The sequence below is a fragment of the Balaenoptera physalus genome (genome assembly GCF_965194825.1).
Source record: "Balaenoptera physalus genome assembly, chromosome: 16".
Classification (NCBI taxonomy): domain Eukaryota; kingdom Metazoa; phylum Chordata; class Mammalia; order Artiodactyla; family Balaenopteridae; genus Balaenoptera; species Balaenoptera physalus.
Genome location: NC_138898.1, coordinates 39,296,977 through 39,320,794, shown reverse-complemented (window position 1 = coordinate 39,320,794; position 23,818 = coordinate 39,296,977). Strand labels below are relative to the sequence as shown.

The 23,818-nt window shown below is 38.0% G+C and overlaps 1 pseudogene across 1 annotated transcript in view; it reads right to left on the bottom strand.

Annotated features, from left to right (window-relative positions):
- LOC309645004 (elongin-B pseudogene) overlaps positions 1–23,818 on the bottom strand; it is a 32,560-nt pseudogene extending 8,742 nt beyond the window's left edge. The window contains exon 1 of the transcript in view: positions 1–23,818. This exon is cut by the window's left edge and continues 8,742 nt beyond it. The product of the transcript in view is annotated as an elongin-B pseudogene (transcript).

Genomic DNA, 23,818 nt, shown 5'->3' with positions numbered 1-23,818 from the left:
AACCAAGATGTGTTTGTGTCCATACCTACATATCAGAACCAATTATTAAACACAGCTAGTGGTAAAGACAGCACTCAGCAAATAGAGATAACACAACAACTTGGGAAGAACTTGTTTTCCATGGAGAATGCAAGCTCTAGAGTTTTTAACAATGATAATAAAAGGAAGACATTCAGGATTTTATGACCTCTAGATTTCTATTCAGCTGATGGGATAGACTGGGTTTGTCCACTCAGCTGCAGTGGAATGTTGACCTCCTGTGAACAAGGACAAGGGTTTCTGCTATAAAGAAACAGTATTCCAGTTTTGGGGGAAGAAATCAAGAAAATTTTTCTCAAATTTGTTTTTCTACAATGCTTTTAAAAATATAATGTTTCTTAAACTTTTGACAGGTGCCATTGATTATCTGCCAAGGAGGAGCAGCCAACTACTAGAGCAATGAGCATAACAAACCAATACCAAGGGAGAGGCTTGGTTCAAAAGCCTTTGTGTGTCTATTTGGATTTTATACTTGTGATTGTGATATACTATTGTCTTTCATACTGTATAAATTTAATTAAATTAATTTACAAATTAATTTAATTTTAATTTAAATTAATGATTTCAATCAAAATAAATGTAAAATAATCAAGCATATAATTTTGGGCTAAATTATTATCTATAAGATTGGAATAAAACATACCAGTAGTTCATCATATTCTGGGGAAAGCACTTTGATTTCCAAGTACTTTAATACTAGAACAATTGAAGAGGAAGCAGAGCAAAGCTCTAAAATACTGGAAAGAAAACACATAAAATAAGAGATCAAATCCTAGAAAACTAATAATTCGGTGCTTACAGATGAATCAGAAAACTTCTTTACATTTCAACATTCAATATTGAACATAAATGTATTTAACTTCTATGAATTCAACTTGGCAAACACACACACCCTTTTCAATTAGCACTTGCCATTTCATTGATCGAGGGTCAGTATGAAATGGGAATCTGTTCCCTCAGCGTCCTAAGCCCCTGAATTCTGTGTGTGTGTGTGTGTGTGTGTGTGTGTGTGTGTGTGTGTGTGTAGCTGAGTTGAATATAATTCTTGTGTTTAAAGGTACATCATTTTTCATACAGCCTGTCCCCTGATGCCAAGCCAACAATTGTCACCAGCCTTTATCCAGGCCTTTAACTGTATTAAATTCTTTGAAGAGGATATAGACTGTCTTTAGGGGTAATTTGAGGGTTTTTTTAAAAAGTAAATTGATGCTGGAATTTCTGTCTCATACAGAATCTAAACTCAAAAAGAAAAAGAAAGAAAGAGAATCTATTTAACATGATATTGAACAAAGCCAAAAATATAAAAAATGATGACTGTAGCTCTAGCAAACAGCTTGACTGCAATCTTATGAGAGAACCCGAGCCAGACTCACCCAGCTAAGCTACTTCTGGAGAAACACTGAGAAAATAAGTGTTTGCTGTTTTAGGCTGCTAAATTTTGGAGCAATATTTTTGTGCAGCAATAGATAACTAATAAGGTATATATTTAGATTTGAAGAAAATGTAGCTTTTGAATATTTTGAAATCCAGTGGGAAAAGATATGTGCAAAAAGCAACTATAAAACAATGTGAGAAATGCCGTAATTGGGCAGGTCACTAGTGGGCCAAATAATATTCAGGAGCAAAAATTCCATTCCATTCCAGATCACTAGAGGAGGACTACATATACTCTACTAGGCAAAGAATTATCTGCTCCCAACAAAAAGTTCCCTACTTTAAGTCCAAGGCAAAAAAAGGAATAATTAGAGGAAGGAGCTGGGAAGCACAAGGAAAAGCCACTGACTTTTATCAGTTACTTACTATGTCCTGTGTGCTTTATGTACATGACCTTAGGCAGTTTTCATACCAGTTGTATTAGGTAGGTATAGTTTTTTAGTCTTATAGATGGGCAGTAAGTGGTGGAGCTAAGATCTGAGTATGTGGGCTGCCGGCTCCAAAAGCTTATTTTTGTTCTACTGCACCAAACTACTCTCTTCCTTACCCCTCAGGTTCTCATGATGCTCAGTGGAATATCAAGACATGCAAAGCCTTTCCTTTTGGAGTATTCCACAGCATTTGGCAAAGGTAATCACTAAAACTATGCTGAAAGTCAGACTCTCTGGCCTGTAGTAGACAGTGGCTTGAATTTTCTTACAAGTGAATTGCCATCAGACACGTGTTAAAATTTCATAGGAGTTGGGCAAATATTTCAGGAAGGTGGAAGAATTAAGCAGTGAGTAACAGTGACCTAACCAATAGGTTGTCTTCTTCTCAGTTCCTTAACTTTATAGACAAACAATTCTTTCCAGTCTTATTAACCTTCCCGAAGTAATCCAAATGGAAATGTTCCTGTCATCTTTGCTTTGAGAGTTATCATTATGTTCGAATTTCTAAAAGCCTTTGAGTAATTAAGAATAAGCAAAAGACATTTCTTTTCCAAGAAAAAAATATCGACAGCTGAAATTTCTTTGGGAACATAAACTTTAGCATCACTCTTATTGCTGATGATCTGTAATTCTGTGAAATTAGACTTGTGAAACTGAACTGAAAGGAAAATGGTTATTACCAAATGAGGAATGGTTCAATTGGCCCAGATAATTATATAGTCAGGATAGTGAGCCATCTACTTCTGCACCTTGAGAGGTGCTCTAAAAGGTTACCCCACCAATGATTCCTTCATTGTTTTGTTAAAACACCTACAATTCCTATGATTAGAGTCATTCCTTTTGTGTTTCTTCAAGGCTTAATCCTAAACTTGGATGGGTAAGGGTCACATGTTCAGCAAACAAAACAAAAACAACAAAAAAACACCAACCCAGGGACTTCAAGTATGAACAAATCTGTATAAGTAAACCTCTTTCTTCTTCAATTCCTGAAACTATATAATATTTTCAAGGAGAGTAAAAAAAGCACACCCACTCCCCCATAGATTCCATCTTCTGTGAAAGTAGGAGACAAATATGATCCACAGACTGAAATAAATAAAGCAGCAGAGATGAGCAACAGCTGAAAGAAGAAAGGGAAGGAAAAAAGCAAGAGATTAGTAAACTAAAGACCCAGAGAAAAACAGATCTCAGAAAGCACTGTTAAGAATACACTTGTTGGGCTTCCCTGGTGGCGCAGTGGTTGAGAACCTGCCTGCCAATGCAGGGGACACGGGTTCGAGCCCTGGTCTGGGAAGATCCCACATGCCGCGGAGCAACTAGGCCCGTGAGCCACAACTACTGAGCCTGCGCGTCTGGAGACTGTGCTCCGCAACGAGAGGCCACGATAGTGAGAGGCCCACGCGCCGCGATGAAGAGTGGCCCCCGCTTGCCGCAACTAGAGAAAGCCCTCACACAGAAACGAAGACCCAACACTGCCAAAAATAAAAATAAATTAATTAATTAAAAAAAAAAAAGAATACACTTGCTGAACGTGATGGGCTCATGTGAAGTGACTATGGACAATATAGATATGTTACAAACTACAAAAATTAGAGTGAAGCTAGGAGTTAGAATAGATGTGCTGATTGTCTCATCTATAGTAACTCTGATTTAAATGACATCATTAAAAGTTGACTAATCAAGCAACAGACATACACATTTTTAATAGTACAAATAACAGTAAGAAACATATATTATTGATCTAAGTTGAGTGGTAGAGGAGAGAAAGGGATGCAGAAGAAAGAGAAAACACTATTTTTATTATTTCTCATAGCAGAGGACTATTATGCACTGCCTAAATGCATTAATAAGGGTAATCACCAGAACAGAGCTACAAACCTTCCAAAAACTCAGAGCTATAGACAGAAAGCAAACCAAAGGAAACAGACTACATAAAGTCTTTAAAATATATAAAAACAGAAAATATGAAACAGAACCAAGAGCAAACATATGCCATCTCAGTAAATATAAATGGGTTTAACCTACATATTAAAATAAGAATTTTAGATTAGACTGGATAATAAAACAAAAGCAAATTCTATCAATATGTCATATATAAGGAACACACCAAACAAAGTGATTCAGGATGCTTAAAATAGAAGGATGGGCAAAATCTACCAAAAAAGGGCACATTTTATCAATAAAAAAATGAGGACTTATGATCATAATATCAGAAAAGTGTGACTCAGCCCCAAATGCAGTACTTTGTAGTTTTGAAGAATGCAAAAAATATATCATTTATAAATATATACGTATCAAATAACATAGCAACAGCAATCATAGAGCAAAAATTATAGATGATAAAAACAGAAATAGAAGCATGTTGTTGTAGAAGACTTCAAATCAACTGTTAGTTCATAATAGTTTTGAGTGGACAAAAAATATGAAAGGATATGGAAGGTCTAAATAACATAGTTATTTATGTGTTTGGTATGTATCAAACCATATCCTGAAAATAGAGCACATGTATTTTTTTCAACAGTCCGTGAAATACTCATGAAAATTGACCACATTAAAAAAAAATTGACACAAAAAAACTTCAGTAAATTCCGAAAGGTAGAAATACTTGAAAATCCTTTAATAAACCAGTTTCTTCAAATTCCCAGTTTCATATTATTAATTGTTCTCATTTTAAAATGTAAAATATGGAATGCATAGTAGTAGAGGAACATACAACTTGACTGCACCATAAACACAGCATTAGCTTGCATCCAAATGCATTTTTTTTTTTTGCCGTGACACACGGCTTACTGAATCTTAGTTCCCCGACCAGGAATTGAACCCGTGCCCTGAGCAGTGAAAGTGTGGATTCCTAACCACTGGACCACCAAGGAATTCCCCCAAATGAATTTTTAAGGAGAAAAACGAAAGAAATCTAAGTGCAGGAGAATGCTGGGTTTGTATTTTGCTAGTTCTTCGGGGTAATATTTTTATATCTACAGGAATAGCCTTAACATTATTCTAGAACTATTTACATAAATATTTATGGGGCTTAAAACATTTGGGAAGACCTCTAAATTATCACCCAAAAAAGAATACAAACTGCAACTTCATAATTATATCTACAATTTACTCAATGCTACTATGTCCCAGGCATTATCTACTTTACTATATCTTTATTTCCATTTCTGTCACTTGTTTAAAAATTCCTCATTTAATCCCTATTACAACATTTAAAGGTATCTATTATGCCTCCATAGAGCAAAAAACTAAGGCTTAGAAAAATTAATTAACTTTGCAAATATCACACAAATAGTAAGCTACAGAACCAATATTTGTATGTAGATCTATACATTTCTAAGTATTTTCTTTTAAACAGTATCTACTATTAAAGTTAGATATACAACTAATCAAAATAAACACATATCTGTACCATAATTTGAGAAGGTTTTGGGTTCTAGAAAACACAGATTGGCATTAGTTACTTACCTGGCATAGTTATTTTATGTAGATAATCACAAAAATTTTTGCTTCCATACTTGCTTTCTTCTTTGTGGTCTTCCTGCTGAAACAACCTCAGAATTTCCTGTATCACTGAAACTGAAGAAAAGAGAGGGCCTATTTTTAAGAAATTAATATCTAATGATTAGTATTATAATTTATATATGCTTATTGTGGATAACTTGGAAAAGACATATTAAAAAAAGTATGAGGTCAAAATTACCTAGTGCCATTTAGCTGTAATTCTTGTGTATATGTTGCTTATATGAACTTCCAGAAAAAAGTTGGGTTACAAAATCAGGCACCTTTGACAGGGTATGCAGAACAGTTTTCTTTCTTTTTTTTTTTTTCCTGATAAAAACATTTTTACAACATCAAAGAATTAAAGTGTTTAATATTATATATCATAGTGAATGATACTAAATATCTGTGGTTTTAAGACATGTGAGTAAAGTGTTTTGAGGTTGACTTTTTTTTTTTTTTTAAATTAATTTATTTATTTTTGGCTGTGTTGGGTCTTCGTTTCTGTGCGAGGGCTTTCTCTAGTTGTGGCAAGCGGGGGCCACTCTTCATCGCGGTGCGCGGGCCTCTCACTCTCGCGGCCTCTCTTGTTGCGGAGCACAGTCTCCAGACGCGCAGGCTCAGTAGTTGTGGCTCACGGGCCCAGCCGCTCCATGGCATGTGGGATCTTCCCAGACCAGGGCTCGAATCCATGTCCCCCGCACCAGCAGGCAGACTCTCAACCACTGCGCCACCAGGGAAGCCCCCGAGGTTGACCTTTTGTAAAACTTCACAAACTTGGATCATTTCAAAGACTATGTTGGAACTCATGCTAGGATCTTGTTCAACTAAAGTTTTTATGTTGCATAGTTTAAACTGTTTATTTTCTGACATTATCAAACATGATAAATTAAAGATTATGTCTCAATAGCCAATTATAGATATTCTAAATTAAAGAGTGCCTTTATCACTGTAGTGAAAACCATTTTAAGCACTTTGAAATTTTTGCAGGTATTATATAAATACTCCTGAAGTTTCAACAGTCAAGAATATACAAAAATATCTCAGTAAACATTTATTTCAGTTTATGTATTCAATTATGAGTAGCTTCTTAAGCAAGAATAAAGATTCTTTATTCCCTATTTTCTTTACAAATATTTCATGTGACAACTTTTGTAAAAATCTTGTAGTAGGCTTAAAGAGTGTTAGTATTTCATATTTTAGTTTGTTGCCACTTAATTGAACAGACATGAATTTAAGAATAAAAAGCATATAATTGTGAAAATAATCATCAGTTATGTTTTCCTAATACTGCTTTCTATACCTGAAATGATTATTAAGTTGTAAATTATTTTATTAAAAAAAAGAAATACTCAAAAGGGTTCGATGAATGAATGAATGTTCTTGAGCACTTACCATGTTTTATTTTGGGTTCTCCTAAAAAACAGGTCCTGAGACAAGGATTTGAGAGTAATTTGGGAACTAATTTGAGTGTAAATTGGGAAGGTTTCAAGATTATTTAGGAGGTGAAGGGAACACAGGTTGGGGATCTTCTAAGTGAGACAGGGGAAGAAAAAGGAACCAGTGACATGTGTCTCACTGAGCCAGCTACCGTTATGGATGACTGGAGCTTGAGTCTGCTGGGGAAATTCTGTAAGCTAGTGTAGGATACATCAGGGTCAAAGGAACTTGACCTACCTGAATATCAAAGGAACTGGGACATTTATACACCAACTGGCAGAGGGGGCTCCGGAAGACAGTGAAAACCCTGAGGGAAAGAAAGGCAGAGGCCGGCTGTTGAAAGTTGGGCCAGGGTGCACTGAACTACTAAGAGGAGTAGGCGGATGCAGGTGGGACACGAGCAGCACCTGATTTTCAGTGTATGGAAGTATAGCATCAATAATTGAGGAAAGCTAAAATCAAAATGGATGAGTTTTTCTGAGCACACAAGTTGGATTGAGCACAAGTATAAAATCAAAGTTGTTTTTTTTTTTTTTCCCAAAGCTCCCTTGTCTTGTTTTTCTATTTTCTTTGTTCTTGCCCTACAGGTTTTCCCAACCAGAGCCCCCACTGCCAATGGGTGAATAAATATCCTAGTCACTTCCACTAGACTATACTGTGCCGTTCTTCAATACTCAGTCTTGTCTCGATTGTGCCTAGAGCCCTTCCTTAGAATAGTTTGCACAGTCTTTCCGCATTCAGAGAGCCTGGGATGTAGTATTAAGATTGGCTTCCATTTTAGGCTTCCTGGTTTTCTTTGTAATTTGTCCCTGCTGTTTTTAAAGAGATTTGCATTGATTTTGTCTCGTGCTAGTGGATGCCTAGAGGAACTTAACTGAAAAGGGACTGTGAACAACTTGGTAACGTGGGAAATGTAAGGTAGGGGGTAAAACGAAAAATATTTAGCACACAACATGGTGAGGACACTTAGCAATCGCCATGGACTCCTGACTGAAGGCTGGTTCTCTACTCCGCCAGAGTTAACTTTCTGGTAGCTGGCTGATTCTGGGGCTTCAAGGGAGAGAGGCTGGGATGACTGGGATAACCTGAGGATTACCTAAGGGGCTCATAGCCACGGCTAACTACCAATTGGCACTTAAATATTATAATATTTTAACAAACTGTAAGTGCTGGCTGAAACTAAGCCCTGCGTATAACCTAGATAAAAACTTCGTCAATATTTACTTCTTTGAATTGGGTTTTTTGCCTGCACCTGTTTGCAGATGGGAAAAGGGAGTCTACAGAATCTCCCAAATGTCTGTAATTCACACTGGTTGTGGTCTCGTGACAGTAGGCGGTATGACCTCTAAAGTGACAATATGGACTGGATTAGTCTAGATGGGTATCTTAAAACCCTTGCTCCGATGCCATTTCCAAACAACAATCGGTTGTGTAAGTTTATCTACTTTTTTATGTAAGGTTATCAAGGAAAAGCTACAGGCTACTTTTTCTCTTTTTTAAAAAATATTATTTATTTTTGGCTGCATTGGGTCTTCGTTGCTGCTCACGGGCTTTCTCTAGCTGCCCCGAGCGGGAGCTACTCTTTGTTGCAGTGCGTGGGCTTCTCGTTGCGGAGCACAGGCTCTAAGCACAAGGGTTTCAGTAATTGTGGCGCATGGGCTTAGTTGCTCCGCAGCACGTGGGATCTTCCCAGACCAAGGATCGAACCCATGTCCCCTCTATTGGCAGGCTGATTCTTAACCACTGTGCCACCAAGGAAGTCTACTTCTTGAAAGTGTGATCCCCTGATGCCTGCTACACATAGCAAATTCCTGAAGGAAAATACCAGAATATGGATGAACTGAATACCAAAATCTGGGTTGATTTTTCTTCTCTTTCTTTTTTTCTTTTTTTTTGGCACCCAATCTCTTTTATGGAGTGGGGGGACTGGGGGGAGGCCCTGAGGGGGAACTCTCACTGCACAGCTTGTTCATTAGCGCTGCTTCCTGGGTCCTGCGGCTTCATCACATCCGGCAGCTCCTGTGGGCTGGAGAAGGGCTTGATGGGCAGGGTCTCAAATGCTTCACCTGCCTGTAAGGCTAGCCCCACCCGCAGCTGGGTCTGGCTGGTGAGGCCACACTCACCCAATATCTTGCCATCGTCCAGAAACTGGTGGTGCTTGTACAGCCGCTGCTCGTCTGGCAGCTGCTTAAGGATGCCCTCGACGATGTGCTTCAGCAGGAACATGGTGCTGGACTCTTCGCCTTCCATGAAGATGATGGTCTTGAGGTGCCGGATTTTGAGGAACACGTCCACACCGGCTACTGCCTCTCCCCTTCTACTAGCCGGCAGCTCCGCCCCCTTCCTGGCAGCCCACATGCCGGGCCCCCAGGGTGCCCGAACCCGGTGGCCCCGCCCCGCCCCGCCCCACCCCGCCTGCGTTGATTTTTCTAATCAAGGGGAAGTGAGTAATTTGGAATGCTAAGGATTTAAATGGGTCATGAGCTTTCTCTTAGAAATAAAGAATTTGGTATTTCTCTGTTTCCAACATGTGTAATAGATTCTGAAGGAGATTCTGAGAATCTATGGTGCTGTTAAGCTGAATCCATTGTACAAATGAATAGTGTATAATTATTGCAAAATGTATAATTTTCAATTGTATATTCGTGGATTTAAATCACTTCTGATGTGACTTTCCCCTGAGGCGATTTTTCTGATTTCATGTTCATGTTTTTTTATTAATATTGTTGCAAAGAAAAAATATCCTCCAAAACTTGGAAGAAAAAAAAAAGATTGTGTCACCTTTGTTTTTATTTTTAGACAATGTCCTGTTCCTAGGTCAAAGTTGGCAAGTTTTGTTTGTTTTCTGTAAAGGGCCAGATAGTAAATATTTTAGACTGTGTTCACCACCTGGTCTCTATTCAACTCTGCAGCAAAAGCAGCCACGTATAATACGTAACAAATGGCTGTGGCAGTGCTCCAACAAAACTTTATTTACAAAAAACAGGTGGTCAGCTAAGCCCAACTATAGTCTGCTGACCCCTGCCCTAGAGTCACAAGATATACAAGTTTGTTTGATTTGCCATTTACTGTTGATTAAGGCTCAGACAACTCACAACTTTGTAAAGTTGGATGTTCCTTTATTGGAAACTGATAAGATATAAATGATTTTGCCCAATATTAGGCAAATAATTTTTGTGCAATGAAAATTATTTTTGCCTGATAATAACACGAATGATTTTTCTTACGTAGAAAAGTTAGTCCCAAAGACTGGTCTTATTTCTGGTAGGACAATGACCAATTTTGCATCTAACTTTGTGATTTATCACAGCATTCTTCCTTTTCTTCATTGATTATATAATCATTAGTTCTCTGTATTTTTATTTTTATAGAGCCAGAAATGGTATGATATTTATTTATTTATTAATCATAAATTTATTTATTTTTGGCTGTGTTGGGTCTTCGTTGTTGTGCGTGGGCTTTCTCTAGTTGCAGCAAGCTGGAGCTACTCTTTGTTGTGGTGTGCGGGTTTCTCATTGCAGTGGCTTCTCTTGTTGCAGAGCACGGGCTCTAGGTGCGTAGGCTTCAGTAGTTGTGGCACACAGGCTCAGTAGTTGTGGCATGCAGGCTCAGTAGTTGTGGTGCACAGGCTTAATTGCTCCACAGCATGTGGGATCTTCCCAGATCAGGGATCAAACACCTGTCCCCTGCATTGGCAGGCAGATTCTTAACCACTGCACCACCAGGGAAGTCCTCCCTGTATTCTTTTCTGAACCAACTTTGTCATCCTGCTGTCTCCCTCATTAATGAGTTTAATAAAACTTAGATTTCTGCTCATTATGGTTTTATATAAGAATTGCAATCTATGAAACACTTGGAAAATTATACTTTGGATATCATTCTGTTAAGATATTTACTTAGATTAGACCCCATGTTCTTGTCCTTCAATTTTATGACCTGGGAGAGGAAGAAAAAAATGTTCTCAACTGGAGATTCTAAAATAATGGAACTAAGAGCTAAAGATAAGTAAAAACTGTCTGAATGTGATACAGAAGCCATGGGTGCCTTGGATGGAGCAACCATTTAATCTAAATGCTGGGATGAGGCTTCAAGTTTGGCGATAGTAAAAAGTGTAGGAGACCAGAATGTGCGACCCCAAAATATACCTCTTTAGCATAAATGTCAATATTTAGAATTGACTATTTTGAGAAACAGCAGACACAGGAGAAGTTCTGAAAACAGGGTATAAGTTGTCTTTTTGTAAGGGAAATTTCCATTTGTAAAGGAAATTTCCATTTGTGAAGGTGTCTTCCTCTCTGTACCAGGAAAAGAAGGATGACTCTAAATCACAAGAAACTCATCAATAGAGAAGGAACAGTCTTAAATCCGCATAACAAACCTTACGCTTCTTTACATACTTTTCCTGGTCACCTTCCCATAACTTACCTCCCCACACCCCCACCCCACACCCTTCTTCTTTTGTTTTAAGTGAAGATGGCATTTAAGCCCAAGTTCTAGCCACCTCTTTGAGTTACTCATCTGTGAGTTTCTCCCATGTATATATGAGATATACATGTTGATAAACTTCTGTTTGTTTTTCTCTTGTTAATCTGTCTTCATTACAGGATCCCCAATGGAGAGCCTAAAAGAAAAATGTATTTCTTCTCTCCTACAAAAGCATAGACATTGTTTTAAGTTCTATTATAATTTGATAATGTGCACAGGATAAACCTCTCACATCAGTTTCTATTTTCTGGCAACATTTATCTCAAGATTGCAGGTATTTTTCCCACTGGAAGTAATCAGCACACTTCTCTAATGTTACCTTTACTTCCATACACTGAAAGTGAAACAGAATTAAAGTAGCTTTCAAGTGTATGCTAAAACCATTCATTTAATAATTTTTTCTAAAAAAGCAACCCTCAGGGGAATTTGAAAATTCCAACTACAGTTCCCCCTTTGGCTCACAGCAATGACTGTACCTGCTTTCAAGAGATGCTGAACCTTTGAAGGACAGCTGAGTTCATGCCAATCAGCAGGGAGTGGCAAAATGAAATGAATTTTTTTTCACATTAGACTAGATGGTGTAGTGCCAAGCTGAAAAATAGACTGTTTCATTTTGGATTCATGTTTTTTTTTTCCTAGTCTTTGATTTGACTTGAAAGTCAAACTGAATGTCTGAGATAAAAATGTCATGCAGATCATAACTCAGTTCTCCTGGGTTCATTGGAGATGGACACAGTTGAGACTCTTGACTGAGGTATAGAGAGGTCAGTTCAGCTATGCTGTTCCCCAGCCATCCCCTGCTATTCCTCACTCCAAAAGAGTAGTTCACTTTATTATGTCCAGTTGAACCTCAGGTAAGAGGTTCAGCTGGGCTCCTAGAAGCTTAAAGACAGTCAATTCATGAAAGTATTAAAGGATAAATTTTTAGAAAAAATAAACCCACATACATATTTAAAATGGACACATGTCAAAGATTTTATTCAATTCATTAATTAATGAGGGAACCAGTAAGATGTTACCACCAGTTCAAAGGAGACTCCAAAAAGAATACACATATGTAGGCTATCAGGAATGATGCAATGCATTTGGATTTGCTTAACTTGTGCCAAAATAGCTTCTTCCACAAAGAAGGAGGAAAATTAATTGAACCTCCTCCAAATTCATTTGCATATTTGTGGACAAGAATCATTTGTATCTCTTTCAGTTCTCTAAAACTTACAGATTTGTAGAAAACATTAATGCAATGAAAGGTATAAAGACCCCATAGAATCAGATAACTTGGAGGGGTATGCTAGACAATGCCTAGTTTTCCATTGAAAACATCAGGAATTTTTTTAGCTGTATTTCAGTCCTTCATAATTTTTCCCTACAAAAGAAAACCTGACTAACATTATGTTTGTATCTCTAAGGTTATATAAAACAAAAAAGGTGATAGTGTTCTTCTCCTGCATCTGTTTGCCAAAAACAATCAAAATAGGACAACAAATGGACTAAGTAGCAGATAGTTGAAAGCTGGAGAAATCAAATGGAAGGAAAGTAAACTTTAAAATACCCTTTGCTTAATCATTGTCTTTATAGCACATTACTTTGTGTTTCACGTTGTGGAAAATTTTAAGAGAAACACTACATGGATGAGCTGTCCTTTAAGCTACACTGTTTTGATTTCACAACCTTTCAGCCTTTTGGAATGTCAGGGAAAGCACCATGAATCTTTTAACCCTGAATCAAAAGCTTTGGAGAATAATATGAAAGTCTTATGACAATTTTTCATGGAAGAATTAGGAGACACCACACTGCATTCAATCCAGCAAGCCTTCCTAACAACTCTTCTTACACACCTTCCCCCCACCCCAAAATTCCAATCCTAATGGCTGTTCCTGAATCTCTTCTCTCTCACCTATGTTCCAAAAGCCTTTAGTTGTGCTAGCTTATCTCCCTACCATTTCTTTTTTTGTTTTTATAAAAAGTAATTTCATCTTCTCATCTTCTTCAAGTTTTCTCTCCTTCTACTATGACTCTCAGCACAATGTCCTGGTAAACGAACCAAGCAAATACTATATCCTTTGAAGTGAATGAAGAGGGATACTACAAAAACTTGTAATTTGATATGTTCCTTCATGCCACACTTTATTTTCAACTTAAAGATTAAATCTCTTTGCTATATACCTTGGAATATAATAGCTGCCACATCATAATTTTAAGTAGATACACCACACAAGATAATGATTTTTATAAAAATGATAACATTTATAAAAAAAAGGATTCCTAAGCTTTTTCTGAATGTTCACTGGGTTCCTCCTGACACTCTCAAAATTCGGGCAGGCAAAAGGACTGTATTAGTTTTCTAGTGCTGCCATAACAGAGTACCCCAGAATGGATGGCATAAACAACAAAGATTTATTTTCTCACAATTCTGGAGGCTGGAAGTCCAAGATCAAGGTGTTGCCAGTGTTGGTTTCTTTTGAGGCCTCTCTCCTTGGCTTGCTGTCTTCTCCCTGTGTCTTTACATGGTCTTCCCTCCATGTGTATTTGTATTCCAATCTCCTCTTCATTTAAGGACACCAGTCACATTGGATTAGGGCCTACACTAATGACCTCATTTTAACTTAATTCCCCCTTTAAAGACCCCATTTTAAAACACAGTCACATTTTGAGGTACAGAAGGTTAAGATTTCAACATATGAATTTTGGAGGGCCATAATTCATCCCTCAACAAGGACTGTTCTTTCCATTTCAGTAGAAGAAGAATGTCAGGTGTTCAGGGGCTAAGTGACCTCTGAACAGTCTAAGGAACACAGCCAGCACATCCAATTGATAACCTGTACTATGGATTTCTTTAAGTCATTCTTAGAAGAAAGAGTTGTTAGAGTACAGACCTTCTTAGAGGTTCAGAGTTGGCATTATAGAACAAGAAAGCAATGCTTTTTTTTTGTCTTTAATTTAAAGATATAAATGATGGACATATGCCAACCTTATAAATATCCTTCAAGGTATCTAGGTTAGCTATTCCATAGCTGGTCTAAATATTCATGCAAAAGTATTATAGGTATTTTTTTGTGTTTTTTAACAACTGTATTGAGATATAATTTACATAGTATAAAGTTCAGTAGTCTAAAGTGTACAATTATCATGAATATTTATGTGTGTAATTATGTGGGAAAGTATTCTGCACTCTATGTAGATTAATTTTAATCTCTATGATAACTCTACGAGGTTGACATCACTGGCATTTATAGATGAGGACATGAAGCTTAGAAATGGAAATAACTTTCTTAGATTCTCCAAGCTAATAAGTAGGAGAGTTGGTCATTCAAACCCAGGTCTATGGGGTCTAAAACCTAGGCCCTATACACCACACCACTCAGCTAGTCCTTTCCGTTTTACCATATGTAACACATTCTCATTGTATGGAAATCAAAGAGCACAGCTAAATAAAAAGAAAATAAGAATCATTTGTAATCCTTACCCAGAGTTTACCATCTATAACCATTTTGATATGTACCCTTACAGTTGTTTTCCCATTCATATGTGTCAAGCACATAGAACTTCATACACATAAACTCAGTTGTATCTTTATTTTCTTCAAATAAAATTAAGTGTATCTCTGACCTTCATCCTACAAGGTTGTCAGGAGATCCTGGTAAGTATTGAGGCTCCTGATCTTCCTTGAGGTGAAAGAGAAAATTGGGAGATTTGTGTACTACTGGGAGAGTAGAGGGAGGCCTCTGATCTTCAATCTAGCATGGCAGCCTTCATTATTGTCTATCGTTCAGCAGTTCAGGAGAACAGGAACTGTACTGCTTCGGGGCCCAGAGGAGCACAGAGAGCCTTGCTCCAATGGGAGGCTCAGTGCCAGTTTTAGCTTCCTTCTGAGGTCTTGCTACCACCTAAGGGTACTGAGAAGCGTGGGGTCTGGGTCCTCCAGCTCGCTGTGCACCCTGCTCTACTTTAAGGATTTCCCTTTATCTGCCTGTCACTCTTTCTCCTGCAATTCCTTCTCCCATTGTATAATCCTTTTTTTTTTTTAACATCTTTATTGGAGTATAATTGTTTTACAATGGTGTGTTAGTTTCTGCTGTATAACAAAGTGAATCAGCTTTATGTATACATATATCCCCATATCCCCTCCCACTTGCATCTCCCTCACACCCTCCTTATTCCACCCCTCTCGGTGGTCACAAAACACTGAGCTGATCTCCCTGTGCTATGCAGCTGCTTCCCACTAGCTATCTATTCTACATTTGGTAGTGTATATATGTCCATGCCTCTCTCACTTCATCCCAGCTTACCCTTCCCCCTCCCCATGTCCTCAAGTCCATTCTCTATGTCTGCGTCTTTATTCTTGTCCTGCCCTTAGATTCTTCAGAAACTTTTTTTTTTTTTTAGATTCCATATATATGTGTTAGCATACAGTATTTGTTTTTCTCTTTCTGACTTACTTCACTCTGTATGACAGACTCAAGGTCCATCCACCTCACTACAAATAACTCAATTTCATTTCTTTTTATGGCTGAGAAATATTCCATTGTATATATGTGCCACATCTTCTTTATCCATTCATCTGTCGATGGACACTTAGGTTGTTTCCATGTCCTGGCTATTGTAAATAGAGTTACAATGAATATTGTGGTACATGAATCTTCTTGAGTTATGGTTTTCTCAGGGTATATGCCCAGTAGTGGGATTGCTGGGTCGTATGGTAGTTCTATTTTTCATTTTTTAAGGAAGCTCCATACTGTTCTCCATAGTGGCTGTATCAATTTACATTCCCACCAACAGTGCAAGAGGGTTCCCTTTTCTCCACACCCTCTCCACCTAAATAGACATTTCTCCAAAGAAGATATACATATTGCCAACAAACACATGAAAGGATGCTCAACATCACTAATCATTAGAGAAATGCAAATCAAAACTACAATGTGGTATCACCTCACACCAGTCAGAATGGCCATCATCAAAAAATCTGTATAATCCCTTTTAATCAAGTTTAAAAAAACAAGAGCTAGGAAGGGAAATGTTTACAGTTCACAACTCCCTTTTGAAAAAAGAGAGTTAAATGACTTGGCTATTGAAAAAAAAATTTTTAATGTATTTATTATGATTATTATTTACAAAATCATATTCTACCTGCTGTTTTTATCTAATTTGACAATCTTTATTGCTTTTAATTGGATTTTTTCTTATTATTGAGCTTTAAGAATTTTTTGTGTATTTTGGATATAAGTCCTTTATCAGATATGTATTTTGCAATTATTTTCTTCCATTCTGTCTTTCATTTTCTTAAGTGTCTTTTATAGAACAGAAATTTTAAATTTTAATAAGATCCAACATATCAGTTTTTCCTTTCATATATTGTGCTTTTGGTATTGCATCTAAACACTCAGTTTCTCAACCCATGGAGATTTTCTCCATTTTCTTCTAGACGTTTTATAGCTTTTCACCTTACCTTTAGGTCTATGATTCACTTTGAGTTAATTTTTGTAATGTGTTAGATCTATATCTAGTTTCCAATATCACTTATTGAAAATACTGTTCTTTCTCCATTGAATTGCCTTTGAGCCTTTGTCAAAGATCAGTATGACTTTGTGTGATAGATATTTGGCTATATTTTGTGGGTCTATTTCTGGGCTCTTAATTCTATTTCATTGATCTATGTGTCTATTTTTTTTTTACTGATACCATGCTGTTTTGATTATGGTAGCTATACAGTAAGTCTTGAAATTGGGCAGTTTAAGTCCTCCAATTCTGTTCTTCTTTTTCAGTATTGTGTTAGTTATTCTAGGTCTTTTCCTTTTTGATATACATGTTAGAATCAGTTTGTTGATATCTACAAAATAGTTGCTGGGATTTTGATTGGGATTACAATACATCTATAGATGAAGTTGGGAAGAATTGACATCTCTGGCCAGGATTGTCCACCAATGATCCATGGGAGTTGGTTGATGAATGCCCAAGCTTTCCCATTGCTCAGGTGTGACATCTCTGTGCATGTTCCACAGAGCATCCCAGAGGTCCCCAGAAGGATCAAGCACCAGTTGCCCACAGCGGCAACTTCTCATTAAGATAGCCTTTATTGAATATCTTCTCTTCCCTGTTCACTTTCCCATTCCTCTACCAGTTTTTCTTGTAATCACCTCCCAAATAAACTACTTTTCCTCAAAACCTCTTCTTAGGGTTTGTTTCTGGGGGATACAAACTATGACAAACCTGTGATAACACCCATATACTAAAAGGCAGGCTCAAATAAGACAACTCCATTTCCTACATGTACCCAGTTTCCAAAGCAGTACCAGACCTAATCAATTTAGATAGAAATTGCACAGTCAGATAACTTAATGCCTACCCTGAGCATTCAAATTTATTCTGCAAGAGATAGAAAACAAGTGCCCCTCTCAAGTCTGCTCTCTCTCCAGAAGAATAAAAGGATAAAAATACATTTAATTTCAACAAGCATGCATGTGTGAGAAAATCTACCTCAAAATAGCTAAAATGGTAAAATATATGTAGCTATTTTAAAGCCAGAAGATTTGGATTCTCCTCAGGCAGCTTTTAGCTTCTAGGGTTTTATGGCTAACTAGTTTTAGGTTAGAAAATTATAATTGCAAAGTATGTTGTGGTTTTAGTCTCTGCCATTCTTTCATAGTTTTGTAATAGAAGGGTTTGGGGGAGGCGGGATATGGGAGGGGGGGATAAAGTTAGGAAGGAAGGAATGAAATGTACCAGGAGAACTTGTCCAACTATCTGTCTTAATTTTTAACAGCCTTCAAAGCAAGTCATGCACGCTGAGCACTGCAGAAACACCAGACGTTTGTTGGGGGAAAAAAAGTCTTCTGGGAATGCACTCCTTGAGGAGAGAAAATGGCTTCATAAAGGAATGATGCAAACACTAGATACATTGCCCTGCCAGCAACTTCTCTCTTTATTTGCAATTGCAGAATGAAATATCCCCTACACCAAAGCCTCAGTCAGCTGCAAAAACAACGTATTGTAATATGATATTTATTTTTGCTGAAATGGAGCCACAGCCTTGCCATTCCAGATTCTGCAGCCTTGCAAAAGCACCCAGAGAGGCTTCGCTGACCTTGGGGGAGTGCAGAAGGCTAATGAAACATCCTCACTTTTGCAATTTAATTTTTCTTCAAGAATCCAAGCCAGAGCTAGACGAATTTCCATCTGGCTTTTGGAGGGAAAAACAAAAATTAATTAATTAAGATTATCAGACAGCCTTTACAAAATGTAATATCAGCCCTTTATTATGATATAATATCAGCCAACACTTGCTTCACTTTCCCTGTGAGGAATCGGATTGGAGCTGCTGATCATGGAAGAAGTACTCTGTTGTCTCAACCCACACATTCAAGCAATTTAAATCTAGTCTCCCAGAGACCTGACATCATAAAGGGGAATTATGTTCAGGTCTTCTAATCTATGAAAACATTACCTCAACACTGTTCAACTCAGTCACTATCATGATTTTGCTCTTTCCCTGAATCACCAAACTTCACAGAAGTGAAATTATTGCTCCACTATTTCACCACCTAATATTTCCTTAATTCTAAGATCTGCTGCCATAGAACACTTGAATGATGCTGTTGTTTGGAAAGCCGTCAAGGGCTTCACCTTCTCCAATCTAATAAACATTTTTCCGTCCTGATGGACTGCACCATTGGATACTGCTTAACTACCTCTCCTTTCATAGTGAAGCCTTGTGTCTTCTTGCCTTTTGTTGACATGGTGCTTCTCTCTTTCTGTGCATCCTCCCAGCCCTCCCTTGTGGTCATTCTCCAAAGGCTCTTTCTTCCAACCTCCTATTCTTTATATTCGATAAGCATCCATTCTCATATTTTTAGTCATCACCTCCCTGATGGCTGGAGCTTCAGCAGCATTCTTGAATGATGAAATGCCCTTGAGGATGGAATTCCCCAGTAGAGGATGCTGAAGAGCACATTAGAAGAAACTTGGCCCCCTGATGACTTTGTTGGAGGCAGCATATTTGTTTGGCCTTGCATACCTCCTGATTTCTTCTACATGCTAGAATAAACTCTATGTGTTTAAGTCATTGTTAATTCGGATTTTCTGTTATATGCCACAGAATCTAATTTAGGTAGTAAAAATGGATATAATAATGCCTTCTCATAAAGTCAGTGTAAGGTTGACACGATATAATATAGGTCATATGCCTGGTTCTTGTGCTTAGTGAGGCAGAGCCCTATGCAGTCAAAACATTGTAGATATTATTATTATAAACTCTATGCCTACACTTGCAACTTCATAATGACCATACCACAGAACGTCAAGTACATTCAAAACAAATCCCTTCCAAATCCAACTCCTCCTCCTGATTACTTTATTCTTTGGTTTATGACATTACTAATCTTTAGTTGTAAATCAAGGTTTTGATTCTCTTCATTCTTTTCCTCCAAATGTAGAATTAATTGCTAATCTTATTTATCTAGTCCTTCAAATTTTCTCCAATTAATTTCCTCATTTTTCTATTTCCCCTGCAAACACCCTAAAAAGTTGAAGCTTTTTTTATCACCTACCCAAACTATTGCAATCATCAACTCAGTTGTTTCCCCACTTCTTGCATTATCTTCTTACTCCAAGTTATCTTGTGGAAACCCTGAGATGAATCTTCCAAAAGCACTGCTCTAATTTTGTTACTCCTCCAATGAAAAACCTGAGTGGCTTGTCATTGCCCACTGTGTTAGACAACACACACCTCAGACTGGTGTTTGAGACCTCAACCTATCTTCTGGTCCTCTTCTCCGTCTCCTTCCATGCTCATCAATCTAGACTCTTTGATTTTCCTTCTGCTTTCTTAATTCTGTCCTTTGGTTCACACTTCACTCACCCAGAACGTCCTCTTCCTATTACACTCCCTACATTTCAAAATCTTACCTAACTTTCAAAGCTTTATGGAAATACAGTCAATCGTGGAAGTCCTCCTTCCAAAATAAATGTGATTTTCCCTTTACTCAAAGCACTTTGTATCTCTCTTTGGTGCTTGTGCTCTATTGCTTTATAGCAGTGACTCTCAAAATTTAGAGAGCATCATAATCAGCTGGAAGAACTGTGAAAATAGATTCTGGGCCTGACTCCCAGAGATCCTGATTCAGAGGGTCTGGGGTGGAGCCTGAGAATCTGCATTTCTAACAAAGTCTCAGGTGATGCTACTGCTGCTGGTCTGGGGATCACACACTGAGAACTGCTTTCTCCTTATCTGTATCTCATTGTCTCTCTACATTGTAAACTTCTTGAAATCAGACAATATGGTTTATTCTAATCTAGTATTTCCTGAGGCTCCCAGCACACGGTAGATAGTAACTTTATTTAAATGGAATCGAATAGAACAAGAAGCCAAGTTTCTGCTATTGAAGTTGGCATTGTTTGGAGTTACATTCAATTGTTGGTGTCCATCATCTAGAAAGAGCACATCTAAGTGCTTTTGCTGAGAGCATAGCCAAATTCTTCCTGGTCTTTACTTTTTTCTTGGTCTGGGCAAGTGTGCTCATAGCATGTGCTTGGAGGATTGTTAGGTATTAAAGGCAATGACATGACATGGGTTCAGGGGAAGCAGTAGTTGAAGGGCTCCCTGAAAGGAGTAGGATGACAGAAGTTCAATATTTGGGAAATTAAGTGTGAAGTTTGCTATGGTAAAGTAACAACAGATTTCAAATCTATAATTGTACTTGGGGAGAGGCGTGTTAGAGACCGCTTCCTTTTACTTTTCTTCCCTCTTATGCGTTTAATGTTTCAGGAGCCAGTCACTGTGAATTCAAGTTGTGCTTCTAATTGCCCTTATTATTATTCTCAGAATGTTCTTTAGAACCAACATGATTTTTAGGAAAGGAAATTAATTGCTTTTCTTGGTTTGGAAATGTAGGTAACTAGGTATTTTGGCAAATTCATGTCCTGTTTTCCTCCTGTGTGTAGATAACAGACAGATAGTCTCCTTCTGCTGGTCTATCCAGTTATCCAGTTAAGGGCATTTTCTGCAGGGGGGGGTGAGAGAAAATTTTTCATATGGAAAGTGCTTTTGAAATGACAAGAAAATAAAGGACAAGTCAGCCAGAGAAACAAAACTTCCACAGCCATCCCCCAAAGACCTTCGTCCTTAACTTTTAATATTTCATGTCATACTTCTCATGAAATAAGTCCTACAGAAAAAATGAAGGATGGATGGAGACCATTACAAGAAAGGATATATATCAAATAAGGATATTTTTTACTTTAAAGAAGCAATTCAGTTATACCCAGATGGAACATTAAAAAAGTCACAGCTATGCATCATCATTTTTCAGCAACTGAACAGATGGTACCTTTTCGTTTGCACCGCGTGCCAACATAGTCAGTGCGTTCGGCTGTCTGCCCCAACCCCATCATGATTCCAAGTTTGCATGTAAGAGGACATGTTGGTTAACTCAGAGACCGCTTGGGAGACTGCATTGCCTGGGGCCTTGACATTACTATTTTATAATATTTCCTTCTTCAAGGAAGCAGATGGGATAGTCAGACCATGACTTTTATCTACTGTTCTTGAGCAAGGCGCCCCAAGGCTTTCTGCCCTTTCCCAGAGACAGGCCACAGATCTACAGTGATGGAGAGAAGCAGTCAACATCGGCAGACCTTCTGTAAAAAGCTCTTGTTTACTTAAATGTCCTATTTCCTTGCTATTTTTGTTTCTAGAAATTAGGGAGATGCTTATCCTTTCTTGTCCCAATAAGGTTAAAAATTACAACTGATGTCATTAAGGGCCCACAATTTATGTCCTAAGTAAAAAAAAAAAAAACTCCAAATAAAACAGTGACAATACACCACCACCACCACCATCATCCCACCTGACTGTTGGAATGGTTTGCCTGGGGATAGTGGTAGAAATTCTGCTTCCTCTAGAGAAATTACTACAGTCTTTTGGGGGATGGGGGGCCCAAGAATATCCCACTCAGGGAAGGCACCAGGTAAATAATAACTGAGAAGAAACAAAGGGAGAATGAAATTATTTGCCAGGCTATCTCATGCTGTCCCTCAATTTCTGCTTCACTGTGATAAAATAAAACTGGCCAGAAAGCAGAGAATCCCGAATTTTAGCATACCCTTGGGTCCTAAGGCATTTCACAGTCTAGCATTTACTTAATCACTTTAATTCTTTGCTTCCTAAGTGATAAGCACTTAACATTTTCAACATTTCAGGACTATGTTAACCACTGCTGTCTCCTGTTCCCAGCTGTTAATGTAGAGCTGCCAGTCCTTTGAAAAGCTCTGCCTTCCTATTCTTCAGCCCTTCCTGTGTCCCTGCCTTTGGCCCTGTGGCTTTACAGCTCCTTCCCTCCAGAGGCTGAGCTTGTTTCCGTGCCCTTTGATTCTGATTTATCCATGTGACCTGCCTTAGCCAATGGGATATTAGCAGTTGTGACTCAGGCAGAGGCTTGAGAAAGAGCTTCTTCCTTTCCATTGTGGTTTGTGTCTCTGCTGTCTCCATGAATGCGTGCCCAGGCTATCTTGCTGGAGAATGAGAGATGTATGGAGTAAAGCTGAGTTGTCCCATTTGTCCCAGGTAAAGAGAGTCTAGATCAGCCAAGGGCCAGTGGACTCTAGTACCAATCCTTTATCTTTCAATCCATTGTCCAAGTCTGGTTTTACCTCCAATGTAATTCTCGAGTTTGCCCACTTTTCTCCACCTCCACAGTCATTGCCCTAGTTTAAAGCATCTGCACCATATTTTACCCGGATTTTGTAATGGCCTCTTAGATGGGGCTCTGCTTTCCCTCACCCTTCCCCACGAGGCTGTTCCCACTCAGCAGCCAAGAGCTCTTTTAAAAACACAAATCAGAGGGTGTTAGTCCCCTGGGTAAACACTTTGATGAATTCTCCTTGCTCTTAGAACAAAATCCAATATGTTAACACAACTCTCAAGGTTTGCATACTGTGCTTCCTCATCTTAACTTATAAAACCCTCTTCCATCCTCTTACTAGACTCCTATTCTACTGATCTGCTCATTTTTACCCTGAAATGAGCCAAGTCCCTTCCCGTTTTAGAGTCTTTGCCCGTAATGCTCCCTCTGGAATGCCCTTTCCCCAACAGTTCGAATCACCATGCCCTCCATCAGTTTCTGCTTAAACATACCTCCTCCTGCAGATCCTCACTGTCCTTTATCAAACAAGCCCCTCCTAAGTCACAATCAGATCATTTAGATGGTTTCTTTCATAACATTAATCACAATCTATAATTATTCTATTTATGCATTTGATTCTCTGTTGGCTGTCTTCTTCTTAGAATGTACGTTTCTCATAGACAAGAATTTGATTTTCTTATTTTCACTGATATTTCCAGCATCTCACCTATAATCAGTGCTCTGTGTATGTGTGTATGAGAGGTTAAAACTGGAGGACTCTCTCACACACACACACAAACGATATACATATAATAATTATTTGTGTGTATATGTTAATGAGTATTTTATCTTTAACTTCACACACATATGTAA